The following is a 5,291-nucleotide window of genomic DNA, read 5'->3' on the forward strand; positions in this document are numbered from 1 at the left end:
CGCTTGGCTATAGGAGTGGTGCCTGGTTTCAAGTCGATGATGAATTCGACAGCTCTAGCAGGGGGAATCCCTGGAAGTTCTTCAGGGAAGACGTCGAGGAATTCACGCACGACGGGAATATTTTCAATGCCCTCGAGTGGTGCAGCGTTCAATGCATTCAATGCATAGAGCCTTGCCTCGGCATTTTGCACCAGATTAGCTTGGTAAGCAACTATTTCATCTGAAGGGTGTAGCAGATGGACGGTTTTAGTGGCGCAAACTATAGAAGCAGTATGCGCTTTCAACCAATCCATACCCAAGATGAGGTCGATGTTAGACGTCTTCAGGATAATGGGAGAGGCATAGAATTCCAGCCCTTCGATTTCCACGGGGACATCGATGCCAACCAAGGAGGTTTGACACTGTCCCACAGGGGTTTTGACCAATACAGAGGTGTTCATCTCCTCGCATTTAACGTCGTGCTTGTATGCAAAATCTTCTGACATGAATGAATGCGATGCACCTGTATCAAATAAAACGGATGCTGGTACTGAATTTACGAGGAGTGTACCCATCACAGTAGCAGGCTGGTCTTGAGCTTCGTTGAGATCAACGTGGTTGGCATGAGCACGACCATAAGACTTAGCATTGTTGTTGCGGGGCTGATTGTTACCACGGCCAGTTGCTGGAAGGGCCAGTTGATTCTGGTTCTGGTTGCATTCTTTAGCACGGTGCCCTGGTTGACCACACCTGAAGCACAAGCCATTATTCGGAGTGGGAACAGGAGCTTGGGATGGTGGAGCTGGAAGTCTTGACTGCCTGGACGGTGGTGTAGGCAGACGAGGGGCAGCATAGGTCTGCTTTGGGGCAGAAGCATTTGGACGATACATGCTGTTCGGGATCCATATCTTACGCTTCTGTGAGGGCGGGCCCGAAGATGAGCCCGTGTGACGGTTGCGCCTGTGTGAGCTCTGGTATTCCTGCAGACCAGTTTCAACATTGATGGCCTTGTTCACCAAGGTGGCGAAATCAGCAAAGTCATGCACTAGAAGTGCGAGCTTGATGTCAGCTTGAAGGCCATCACGGAACTTCTCCTGTCTGCGTGCATCAGTTGCAATGTCTTCTTCAGCATAGCGGGACAAGTCCAGAAACTCCCGCTGATAAGCTTCGACAGTTTTGTTGCCTTGGGTGAGGTTGCGGAACTCACGCTTCTTCCGGTCCATGACTCCCTGAGGAATGAAGCGGGCACGGAAAGCAGCTTGGAAGTCTGGCCAGGTGATGATTGTTCCAGCTGGCAGAGTACGCCTGTGGCTGTCCCACCATTGAGCTGCGGGTCCCTTCAAGAAGAAGGAAGCAAAATTGACATAGCTGGCAGGGGCTACATCAGCAGACTCCAACTCATAGGTGATGTCACGGAGCTAGTCATCAGCATCCAGGGGCTGAGTTGAGCTGCGGTAGATGGTTGGGTTGAGGCGTATGAAATCTTGAAGAGTCACTTGAGCTGGCTGTTGGTTCATATTGGGGCGAGGAAACTGAGCCATCATATTTTCCATGAATTGGCGGTTCAGTTCAAACTGTTGGATCATACCAGCCATGTACTCAGGTGGTGGTGGGGCATCGCCACCACGACCACGACCACCTGGTCTAACCATCCTGCTAATATATAACAGGGGTAGTTCAGCATTGAGAAAATTTGCAATGACAAGAATCATTCATGATGAAACATGCACAATGAATGGAGCACGATAGCTACTACATAGTAGTCGGGATAACTTACAAAAGGGGCCATGCATAGAGTTCAGTACATAGAGTTCAGTACATAGACTAAAACATCATAGGCGGCACACAGGCTCGCGGCGACTGCAACTAATACTACAAGCAAGCCTACATCAGTCCCAAGAGGTACTGTGGAGGTAATCGTAGCCTGACAGCTGGTAGTGAGGTAACGGATAATCCTCCACGTCAGCAGACTGGGGGCCGCGGATACTCAGGTGTAGAGCCCGGTGCTCAGGTGGCAGAAAAGGACCAAGTGCGGGAGAGTAGCCTCCCACCTCTGGCCAACCGACACCGTGGGGCATCACGGTCCTGGCTGGGTAGATCGCAGCACGCGGTACCTATCCAGACCGGACAAAGGGGTGCAGCAGCGTCAGAGCACGGTAAAGGTGCTGACGGGTGGTGTACATCTCGTGGCGAAGAGCTCGGTTAGCTCGATCCAGCCCATCAGCATGCAGAACCAGGTGCTGATGGTAGAAGGGCTCCCGGGTGACAGTGGAGTAGGCAGCAGTATAGTATCCCTCCGTACCAACATCAGAGGCGATAGCAATGTGCCTGAAAGGGGAGGTGTCCAACTCCTGATACTCTCCACGAAGACGTGTCAGAGCAGCATAGGCTGCATCGTGGACAGCCATATCGATGGTCACACCAACACCATGTGCGGTGTGCAGCACAGTAGTGGAGTCGTACTCCCGAGAGTAGAGGTGGACGATGGCACGGTACTGCTCCTGGTTAAAGTCCTAGAACTCCTCGTAGACGGTGAACTCAGGGTGCCAGCGATAACCCAGATAGGTCATCATCTCAGCTAGCACCGCAGGTGATCCCGAGGCACCAATGGCCATCGTGTGGCGAACAACCTGCCTCGTGGGTTCCATCTGAAAGCAAAGACGTTTCAAAGGAGTCAAATGACAGTGTGTGAATGGTTCAAAATACTATTCTAAGAAACATCTATGGTTCATCCATCTTTGGGGTGAACGCGGTCACGGGATCCTAGTGTTAGAGTTAGTAAATTCGTTTAACCCGAGTAGAAGAGAGTTCAGAGTCCCAGAGTAAAGGTCGAGGAGTAAAAGATCCTAGTACCACCCAATGGCGACGTGGGCCCGTAAGCCGCACAGCCATGTTAGTAAAAGTTTTGCAATGACTAGACTCGACTTCGGCCAAGGAGTGTGGAAGGGGGGTTCCTACAGGCAGTCGGCTCTGATACCAACTTGTGACGCCCCCGGTTTGACCGTACACTAATCATGCACGCAAATGTGTACGATCACGATCAGGGACTCACGGGAAGATATCACAACACAACTCTAAAACATAAATAAGTCATACAAGCATTATAATACAAGCCAGGGGCCTCGAGGGCTCGAATACAAGTGCTCGATCATAGACGAGTCAGCGGAAGCAACAATATCTGAGTACAGACATAAGTTAAACAAGTTTTGCCTTAAGAAGGCTAGCACAAAAGTAGCAACGATCGAAAAGGCAAGGCCTCCTGCCTGGGACCTCCTAACTACTCCTGGTCGTCGTCAGCGGCCTGCACGTAGTAGTAGGCACCTCTAGTGCCGTGGGAGTCGTCGTCGATGGTGGCGTCTGGCTCCTGGACTCCAACATCTGATTGCGACAACCAGATAGAAAGGAAAGGGGGAAAAAGAGGGAGAGAAGCAACCGTGAGTACTCATCCAAAGTACTCGCAAGCAAGGAGCTACACTACATATGCATGGGTATATGTGTAAAGAGGCATATCAGTGGACTGAACTGCAGAATGCCGGAATAAGAGGGGGATAGCTAGTCCTGTCGAAGACTAAGCTTCTGGACATCTCCATCTTGCAGCATGTAGAAGAGAGTAGCTTGAAGTCCTCCAAGTAGCATCGCATAGCATAATCCTACCCGGCGATCCCCTCCTCGTCACCCTGTTAGAGAGCGATCACCGGGTTGTATCTGGCACTTGGAAGGGTGTATTTTATTCAGTATCCAGTTCTAGTTGTCATAAGCTCAAGGTACAACTCCGGGTCGTCCTTTTACCGAGGGACACGGCTATTCGAATAGATAAACTTCCCTGCAGGGGTGCACCACATAACCCAACACGCTCGATCCCAATTGGCCGGACACACTTTCCTGGGTCATGCCCGGCCTCGTAAGATCAACACGTCGCAGCCCCACCTAAGCACAACAGAGAGGTCAGCACGCCGGTCTAACCCTATGCGCGCAGGGGTCTGGGCCCATCGCCCTATGCACACCTGCACGTTGCATACGCGGCCGGAAGCAGACCTAGCCTAGTGGCGTTCCAGTCCAATCCGGCGCGCGCCACTCAGTCGCTGACGTCAAAAGAGCTTCGGCTGATACCACGACGTCGGGATACCCATAACTACTCCCACGTAGATGGTTAGTGCGTATAGACCAAATGGCCAGACTCAGATCAAATACCAAGATCTCGTTAAGCGTGTTAAGTATCCGCGAACGCCGACCAGGGCCAGGCCCACCTCTCACCTAGGCGGTCTCAACCTGCCCTGTCGCTCCGCCACAAAGATCCACTTGCGGGTACTCCTACGAGCCGACCCGACTTTAATCATCACATGTGTCATGTATATGGTATATAAATATATGCCCGTGTTCACCGCCCAGGTGATCACGGCCCGATAGTATAGCACAGCAGACGGACAAGAATGTAGGGCCACTGATGGAAATCTAGCATCCTATACTAAGCATGTAGGATTGCAGGTAAAGATAGTAACAATAGTAACAAGGATAGGCTATGCATCAGAATAGGATATCGGAAAGCAGTAACATGCTACACTACTCTAATGCAAGTAGTAGAGAGTAGAGTAGGCGATATCTGGTGATCAAGGGGGGGGGCTTGCCTGGTTGCTCTGGCAAGTAGGAGGGGTCGTCGACTCCGTAGTCGAACTGGGCAGCAACAGTGTCGGTCTCGTAGTCTACCGGAGAGAAGGGGGGAAGAAACAGTAAATACCATGCAAACATAAGCATGACGATGCGTGACATGACAATGAGCGGTGCTAGGGGTGTCCTAACGCGACAGTAGGTGGTACCGGTGAAGGGGGGGAACATCCGGGAGGTATTCCCGATGTTTCGCGTTTTCGGACAGACGGACCGGAGGGGGAAAGTTGCTAGTTCGATAGGTTAGGGAGGTGTGGTGGATGAACGGACTGCGTATTCGGATTCGCCTCGTCGTTCTGAGCAACTTTCATGTTGAAAATATTTTAATCCGAGTTACGGATTAAAAGATATGATTTTCTAAAGATTTTATTAATTTCTGAATTTAATTAATTATTTAATTTAATTCGAAATTAGGATTTATGACATCAGCATGATGTCATGCTGACATCAGCAATCAACAGGGGTTGACTAAGTCAACTGACATGTGGGTCCAGTGGGACCCACCTGTCATTCACTGTTTAGGTTAATTAGTGTTTAATTAAATAATTATTATTTAATTAAATTAAGCAGGATTAATTAACTTAATTAATTTAGTTAATTAATTAACTAAATTTATTTTTATTTTTATTTTCTTTATTTATTTATTTATT

This window comes from Triticum aestivum, chromosome 3D, assembly GCF_018294505.1.
Source record: "Triticum aestivum cultivar Chinese Spring chromosome 3D, IWGSC CS RefSeq v2.1, whole genome shotgun sequence".
In the NCBI taxonomy this organism is placed as follows: Eukaryota; Viridiplantae; Streptophyta; class Magnoliopsida; order Poales; family Poaceae; genus Triticum; species Triticum aestivum.